Below are 8,508 nucleotides of genomic sequence, written 5' to 3'. Positions count from 1 at the left end.
AACGTCTATCTCCCTTGATGATTTCAACTACAACACAAAACAATTAGTGCAAGGTTAGATCACATAAACCTATGCACTAACAATTCCCAATCCGACCCGAAGCCCTACAAGCCCTGCATAAAGCGAACACACAATAAAGTCTAAGTCTAGGCACCTATTTCAAGTTGCCTAAATCCCTTAGACCAAGCTATGATACCACTTGAAACAACCTAACCCGTATTCCATACGATAATTTTTTTTTTTAAATAATACACATTCACGCGCCAATTAAATATGTAACTATACCACACGTTTCATTAGAACATACTACAAGTTTAATGTTTTACAAATGGCACGAAGGCCATTAACAATTGTGATACAAGTTTGACCCATTCACAATGATAGTTTTAAACCAAACAACACTTCGAGCATGGTTTGGGGCTAAACTACGCAAAACACTAGGCCAACTTCAAAAGCTTGACATTAATCCATCATGGGGGACTAGTATCCAATAACCCCCTTCCCTTTGTCCGCACCTGCATCTAAAAAGATAAACAACGAGAGGGGTAAGCTAATGCTTAGTGAATGCAATAATTATACATGTTCATATATAACCTACTTACTTGCAATCACTTACCATACCGCATACAAGCTAGCAATTTGATAACCATGCAAACATCATGCATAAACTACTATCCACAATTCACAAGAAGCTAGCAACAACAATAGCATATAGTTCACAATTTAATTATGTTAGATATGAATTCACACAACCATGGATAACCAATCGTACAAGGGAACGGTACTCGTAAAAGACCGTCGGAGTTCATAACATCCATTAGTGTTACTTAAACACTGCGTAATCACTAATCCCCCGGGTGATGTCTTGAACACTGCGACTAACTAACCCCCATGACAATGTGGCGTCTTGAACACTGCGACGATTCCACATGTCAATCAAAACCATGAGTGGAGCCTTGAACACCGCGGCATCCACTCCCATGACAATGTGGTGTCTTAAACATCGCGACAATACCACATGTCAATCAAACAATAAGTAGTGTCTTGAACACCACGACAATACTACTCGTTACTTATAATGTGGTGTCTTGAACACCGCGACAATACCACATTCATACTACACAAATAAATACATTATATACGTACACGCATAATTATTCCACTCACCTTGACACAAGGATGATGATTATGCACTTCCGAACCTCAAAGTAATGTACCTAATACATTAAGTACACTTTCAATACACAAACTAGTGGAACTAGCCATATTACTTACACTTGAGCATTTAATGACCCAATTTGCATTAAATAACTCAACTACACCAAAACCACCCATAAATGGCCAAGACTCAACTTCAATCACTAAAGCTAGTTAATTAAAGTCTACTAACACAAACTTGGGGTATTTCATACCCATTTCACCCAATTAGGTTAACTAGTACTCATTTGACCCATTTTAAATACTTAGACTCACAATCAAGTCAAACTTACCCATTAACACTTCTTTCATCAATTTAAAGGTGTATTAGTGACTTAACAACACCATTTAACTCCTACAACCTCAAATCATTAGGCCAAACCCTAGGTTATGGCCATTAGGGTTTACTTTCATCAATCTAACCCCAAAACCCACCCATTTAACCCTCAAATAGGGCATACAAGTTCCAAATGAACCAAACCCTAGCATAAACCAATTAAAACTCAAACATAGAGTTAAAACATACCAACACTATCCACTCGTAGCTAAGAACGAGGAGAACAACTTTAATTCTTGCTCCAAAGACCAACTCTCAATTCTTCACTCACAAATCTCACTTGAATTCAAATGGGTTTTTATGTTTTGAGAGAAATTAGAGAAAGAAAAGAGAAAAGGAAATGAATGAAATGGATAAGTGGTGGAGATTAAATGCTCCAATATGATCTACATGTAAAAAGATGAATTTGCCCTTGAACCACTTATTTTAAAACAAAAATCCGGAACCAGTTCACCTAGTAGGTCGTGGCGCGGCGCCAATTGTCGCGGCGCGGTAATTAATGTATTTTATGAGCTGTCTTCAATCATTCCTGACTCAGATTCTAGTTATTGGTCGCGAAGCGGCCTTCTTCTCCGCGGCGCGACATTTAAAGGAAAATTCGACCCTTCTTATCATGCCTCCTGACTCTGGTTTGAGTTCAATGTCGCGGCGCGACAAAGGCTTCCGCGGCTTGGCAATGGCATTCAACTGATCCATTCGATAACTTTACACAACTTAACGATTTATTCAACTTGTACACCTTGTTCACGCTTCCTATGCACGTCTAAACTTCATCTTTTAGTCTCACAAGACTTAACATCAACAAAGACCCATGCATATACTTATACATGCATATATATTGTAAACACATATACATATACACATACATATTCGTATATATATATATTTATACAATAACTAGCACTTAGGTCTTTTAATCACATACGCCCAAGTTATAAGCGTACTAATAAATAAGTTTGTACCTTTAAATAAGTATGGGAAAAATGGGATGTTACACCGGATGGAAAGCCATATGGCCTGCCCTGATCAGCTATGTTTAACTAGATCGTAACTCGATTTCCTTGATCATAGCTTTGTTTCTCGTCTTTCACCGTTTTCGCTCTAGAATCTTCGTTTTGGCTCCAATTCTCTTAATTATTTTTGCACCGGCTTCGTAATCACTTGATCTTCAATTATTTACACAAAGTGAGTATTTGGCGATAAAGCTGGGAACTTTATGGTTTTGGGGCCTCAATACCGGGGTGAAAACGCGACTTTTTAGCCGATAATAAATATTCCACACTTAGACTTTGCTTGTCCTCAAGCAAACTTCTCATTATTACCTTAAGAAATCTTTTCAAAGTTTGTTTTCTATTAGCCTAAGCGGTTTACTTTTTATTATAAGAGCAAAAAATAAAGTAAGTTATTTATGACAATGTTGAAACTATCTCTGTAACCATGCGGGGAGGTTACATGACTTAGGCTAGCTTTCACGGGTCACTCAAATCACATAAGTGTTTAGGGTTCCCTATAGATCTAAGAAATGAATTTACTATTAGCCAGTTATGTTACAACCATTGTCATAGGCTTGATAAAGACTCAAATCCCCCATAGCTTCTAGGCAATTTGTCATTTTGGAATGATGGAAAGGATTTTGGAGTGGTGGTGAAGTTGTTTTAAGGGGGTGAGAAAGGATAATATAGTCTTTTTAAAGACTTTTATTCGGAATTTCAAAAATGTAAGATAGATTGGAGTGCTGATATTTTTGAGAAGCACTTTGACTTTTTTCTCCTTTTGGAGTGATAGGCATTTATGGTCAAGTTCTCGGCGTTTCTCATTATAAGTTCTGCTCCTTTTCTCAGAACTTTGAAAATACATTTTTTTGGAGATTTTATCTCGAGAAACTTTCTACCAGGACTTTTTGCAAGACCTTTGCCATGATATTTGAGAAGTTCATAACATCGGGTTTTTTTCGGAAGGAATCTCATTTTATGATTTTTTTTTTTAGTCATAGTAAAGATGATGGAACTGATGGTTTAATGTGGTAGAAGTGGTGAAAGGCTTATTTTGACAAATACAGATCCAGACCAAGTTCTAATTCTGAGTACAGACATTGGCACTCTGAACGAAAAATAGTGAAGCATTAAAAATGAATGCCTATATGGTCTTATTTGGGGTGCCTCACCATAATCAATTTAGGTCGATAATGCTTGGTCATGAAATGCTCTATTAGAGATTCGGTTCTTTCCAACAAGATTTCTACCTTACTTAAGCCTTAAATTTTATTTACACACGTTTTAGGTTTTCGAAAGTACTTTTTCGGAAAGACTTTCTTTTGTTAAAATTTTGAAATTTGGCTTAAGAACTCGAAATCTTTGTAATGGGGTTTAATACATCATAACAAGATTATACCAACATCCCACACTTAGAAGAACATTGTCCCTAATGTTCCTAGTGTATCCCATACTTAGGAGTTTTAGTTAAAGATTTTAGGAATACTTGTCTAGTGTTTATTTGGGTTGGAATCCCACACTTATTGATAAGCTAAGATGTGGCCTAATTTAAATTTGAACTAGTAACAAGGAGAAATGAGTACCCCCAGCGGATGGTCGTGTTTGCTTGTGAAGACATGTTGTTTCAGCGATCTTGGAAGTTAAGTCCTTTATTGCTCGGCTCATTTATCATCCTTTATTCTTATACTCTACTTTATTGCACGGGTTGCCTCCCGAGAAGCGCTTTTGTTTAAGGTCATTGGCTCGACCATAGTGATGCCTAAAAAGCAGACATTCCCCTCTGGTAGTTGTAATCGTCATCTTGAGGGAAGGTGAGTCTTGGTGGATAGATTCAGAGAAAGTGCCGGACCAAGAGTGGCAGTAGATCCGATATTTCTCTTGAAGATCTTCTAAAGGAGAGATAATTTGCGGTTTTAGCTCGTGACAAATCTTGAAGTCCGATGAGAACACGATCTACGACTCTGCTGATTGATCCATGAATGCTAATCATCAAGGCAGTGCTGGTGGTGATTATTTCTCTGACAAGATGCTCATTTCGGAGGTCTTCAAATAGTGTTAGAAATTGTATCTTCAGTATCTCAAAATCTTCTAAACGGTGATCTCCACAGTAGGAGTCTGTAGCTTTGCACAAATTTTTCAAGAGACGAAGCTGAAAAGAAGTGAAAGGAAATCCTGACCCAAGCATTAATGTCACCGTCTTAGAATATATCTCCAGACATCCAGCTTTGAATATGAAACTAGGATCCAAGGATTTATGGAAGATACATGCTATCTGCTTCGTAACATAGGTGGCAATGTTGACTCGGTCTAGCTCTATATGTAACAACAGATTGTTGTACCTTCCTTCTTTTGCTACTACGTCTCCTAACTCCTTGATAATCAGATCAGCGTTGTGATCAATTGTTACGTAAATCACTATCCTGTCTGGTGTGCTTTCGAAATTATCTCTTTCTAAGAGAGCAAAAAGGCTGTGAATGTCTTTGATCATTTGCAAATCAGAGTGATAAGTTGGGCGTCCGGTGGAAAGATCCATGTGCTTTCGGATGTGAGTCAGTAGTGGTTGTTGGTTTACTAAGAATGGAAGTGCAGATCTGGCTAAGGCATTGTAAAACTTAGAGTAAATGATCTTCTGATCTCGACAAAATCTTGTCTCGAGAATAGTGGGAACCACCGAAGTGTGCTCTCGTTGCCTTTCTTCTTGGTAGATATGATCATGAAGGGTATTGATAAAGTCTTGAATGCGCTCTTCTAAGATTTCAACATTATCATCTTCTCTCTGTAGATAGAGGTTATATTCATCTTCGATAGCCTTTATCCGTTCCTTTCAGCGTGGTGTGAAATCAATTGTTGATTTTTGGATGGCTTCGAGAATATCTTTAAATTCGTCGGTGTCATTGATGCAGGCTATCATGTCGGCAAGATTAGATATGATAGGAAGCTGATCTGGAGAAGAGTCCAGCTCCTCTTGATCTAGTGCTGGTGGAGAATTTGAATCATCCAGAATGTCTTCATTTTGCTCTTCCTCGTCATAATCTGTATAGTTTTGTTCTGTAGATTCATCTGATGAACGGGCTTCTTCAGTATTATGGTGTTTTATTTCGACACTTGCAGGGCCAAGCTCTATATCTTTAACCTCAGCCTTAGCAGTTTTCTTCTTAAAAAAAATAATTAAACTATGATCCTCAGTCTCTAGCCTCATTATTTCTTCGTGACGCTCTAGGCTTGAAGAGGGTATCATCGCTGCTTCTTTTACGTCTCCCATTTTCTCTTCCTCATCATATTCTTCTTCTTCTTCCTCTATTTCTTCGTTGGGATCCTCTGCTTCCATTACTGGGTCATCAGCAGACTATGATTCGACACCCATTTCGATATCATCGGCTGGTGGTGGGAACTCATCATCGGAAGTGATCTGTCCGGTGGAAATAGCAAACATCTTTGCCTATCCAGAAAGATCGGTAGGTCGGTCAATTTTGAAGGTAATGCTATCCTCATGTGATCGCAAGATCAAGGTTTAATTGTACATATCAATGACAGTCCTAGCTGTGTTCATGAAAGGTCTTCCTAATACTATCAGCGTATGTAGGTCTTCCTTAATGTCCATCACTATGAAATTCGTATGATACAAGAATTTGTCAACTTTCACCAAGATGTTCTGAACTATGCCCTTAGGATATCGAATTGTGTGATCGACAAGTTGGATTTTCATTTTGGTTGGTGACAAGTCTCCTAGCTTTAATCTCTTATATAGAGAATTGGGGATTAGGTTGATACTTGCTCCTAAATCTACTAGCATGAATGGTTCCAAAATTGGTAGATTGAAAATGGGAAAATGAATCGGCCCGTATCTCCTAGTTTCTTTGGTAGAGAGTTTCTGAGCAATGCCGAGCATTCTTCACTGAGTGAAATTTTGTTGGAATTTGGTATCCTTTCCTTTGTAGAGAGAAGCCTTCAGATGTATCTCTTATGGTTGGGAACTTTAGACATGGTGTCTAGGATTCTTCCGTCAAGTTTGTAAGTATTAAGCTTGGATGGTTCTTCCTGTAGCCTTCCAGGATAAGTTATGTGAATTGGAGTTTGAATGGGTATCTTTTGAGTATGTTGATTTTTTCTTGAGCCTAGCTGACCTTCTCTGTGGTTATTTCTTTGGGATTATGGAGCATATTTTCTTAGCTTCCTCTATGTGGGGATTTTGGATAGTATTACTAGTTAATCTTCCTTGTGGTTGGGTTTCAAGGCGTTGTGATAACTGTCCGAGCTGCATTTCTAGACTTTTGAGCAGAGCCAATTAGTTTCGCATGAGTATCTCTGTCTGCTCTTGTCTAGTGGCAGTTCTTTAATTTAGCTATTGTTGTCCTTGAATGAACTGATTCAACTGATCATCAGTCCCGAGAGCAGGGTTGGTTACTTTCGTAATTTGGGTGGTTGGGGAATTTTCCTCAGCTAGTGGTTCAGTGAGTGGAAGTGGTTGATCGTAGGTCAATTGAGATTGTTGGGTTGGATAAGGTGGGTAATGATAGCGATAAGGCTGGTTATTTCTTTGAATTTGGTTAACCCTAGGTGGTTAATTGAATCTAAGATTTGATTGACGAGCTGGGTATTGAACATAACAGACTGATCCGTCAGGATTTTCGTACTCAACTTGATATTCTTCAGTGGTTAGCAAGAGAGGATTTTCGTACTCAACTTGATATTCTTCAGTGGTTAGCAAGAGACTCCATCTTGTCCGTGAGGGATTTGATGGCTTCCGTTTGATTATTAAGTGTGGAGAGTGGGGCAGATGATGAAGTTGTTTCACCAATGTACCACTCATGATGATGCATTGTCATTTTCTCAAGCAATTCCCATGCTTCGTCCACGGTTTAGTTCATCAGATTTCCTTGTGCTGCCGCATCGATTGCCGTCCTATGATTTACCGTAAGACCATTATAGAAGTTACAGATTTGGGCTGACCATTCTAACTGGTGATTAGTGCATTTCTTCAGCAGAGTTTTGAATTGCTCCCATGCAGTGTAAAGTGATTCATCATAACTTTGTTTAAAGTTAATGATGTCATTCTTAAGCTTGGTTTTTCTAGGAGGGAAATATTTGGTTAGGAATTTAGTAGCCATCTCCGTCCATGACGTGATGGAATCCTTTTCAAATCCTTCAAACAATGTTTGTGCATGATGAGTGAGAGAATAGAGGAACAAGTATAGCCAAACTTTATATTGTCCTCTTCCTGGCTGTTTGTAGGAGTTCGAAAGAGATATGAGAGTTAGGATCGTCATTTGGTAGTCCATGAAATTGACAACCATTTTGGATGAGCTGTATAATGTGATGTTTTAACTCGAACGAGTGTCCTTAGATCTCTAGGAATCTGATTGGTCCTCCACGACCTTCAATCGAGGGTTTGGTGTTTTCTGCAAGAGTAACGCGTAACGCCATTTGAATTCTGATTCGTTCTTCTTTACGTGCTTTAGAGATTATTGCGTCTGGATCATGTACGAATAACAACGGCCCTAGTCTAGATCGAGTTTGGGTCATACACTGAGTATGCCCTTTTGTCTTATATTTTAGGTAGATAAGCTAAGTTACCTAATTTAATCGAAAGTAATCTTAATCGAAGGTAATCTAAGGTAATCTAAGGTAATTATCCTAAGTTTAAATATGTTCTTGGTTCTTGCTACTGATTCCCTGGTATTTCGATAACAGAGCTTCGCACGAACTATTCCACAAACCAAGTGGCCAGGCTGACTACGAAGAGGGAGGATCCTTTTGGTTCAAATATAATTGGAGACTATTCGAAAAATCCAACAACCAAGTCTATGTATAATTTTCTTTCTTATACACTACTAAATGCTTGTAAATATGTTTGATAGGTAGGCCATATGGTAGGCCATATGCTTGCAAATATTGCAGGCCGTTTGGCCAGGCAAGCCGTTTACATGATCGTTTGCCAAGGACGTATGGCAGACCATTTTTCAAACTTGCAAGCCGTATGGC

At 38.5% G+C, this 8,508-nt stretch overlaps 1 non-coding gene across 1 annotated transcript; it reads left to right on the top strand.

Moving 5' to 3' along the window:
* The first annotated feature begins 7,482 nt into the window (after window positions 1-7,482).
* Window positions 7,483-7,588, top strand: LOC139850824 (small nucleolar RNA R71). The gene has a single exon (XR_011760202.1). It is a non-coding gene; the product is annotated as a small nucleolar RNA R71 (small nucleolar RNA).
* The last annotated feature ends 920 nt before the right edge of the window (window positions 7,589-8,508 follow it).

This window comes from Rutidosis leptorrhynchoides, chromosome 5 (assembly GCF_046630445.1).
Source record: "Rutidosis leptorrhynchoides isolate AG116_Rl617_1_P2 chromosome 5, CSIRO_AGI_Rlap_v1, whole genome shotgun sequence".
Taxonomy (NCBI): domain Eukaryota; kingdom Viridiplantae; phylum Streptophyta; class Magnoliopsida; order Asterales; family Asteraceae; genus Rutidosis; species Rutidosis leptorrhynchoides.
Note: the sequence above shows the minus strand (reverse complement) of the source record. Positions and strands in the feature narration are given on the sequence as shown.